The following is a 396-nucleotide window of genomic DNA, read 5'->3' on the forward strand; positions in this document are numbered from 1 at the left end:
ATAGAGCTTCTAGATCTATCCAGTTTCTGTGCAACGATTGTTCATAATTCGAATAGACCATCCATTCGATTATGCAATCCCAATCCCGGAGCTCCCACTCAATCAAGCATATCTAATATCTCGATTAAGTTACACGCATTCATTCACTATGGACCATCCATAAGAATAATTCATGTCTATTTGATTCACAGTTGATCAGATTAAGCAACGATTGCACAATCGGATCAGAAAACGAAAAATCTCGGAGTCTGGGTCTCGGACCATCCGTTCTAGATGTAGAACGGACGGTCTACGTATGAGAACGGACGGACCACGTGATTCTGCAGCTCGGACGGTCCAGACACTCTGGAACGGACGGTCCAGACACTCTGGAACGGACGGGCCACTTTCTCAAAA

This window comes from Tarenaya hassleriana, unplaced genomic scaffold (genome assembly GCF_000463585.1).
Source record: "Tarenaya hassleriana unplaced genomic scaffold, ASM46358v1 Cleome8, whole genome shotgun sequence".
NCBI lineage: Eukaryota > Viridiplantae > Streptophyta > Magnoliopsida > Brassicales > Cleomaceae > Tarenaya > Tarenaya hassleriana.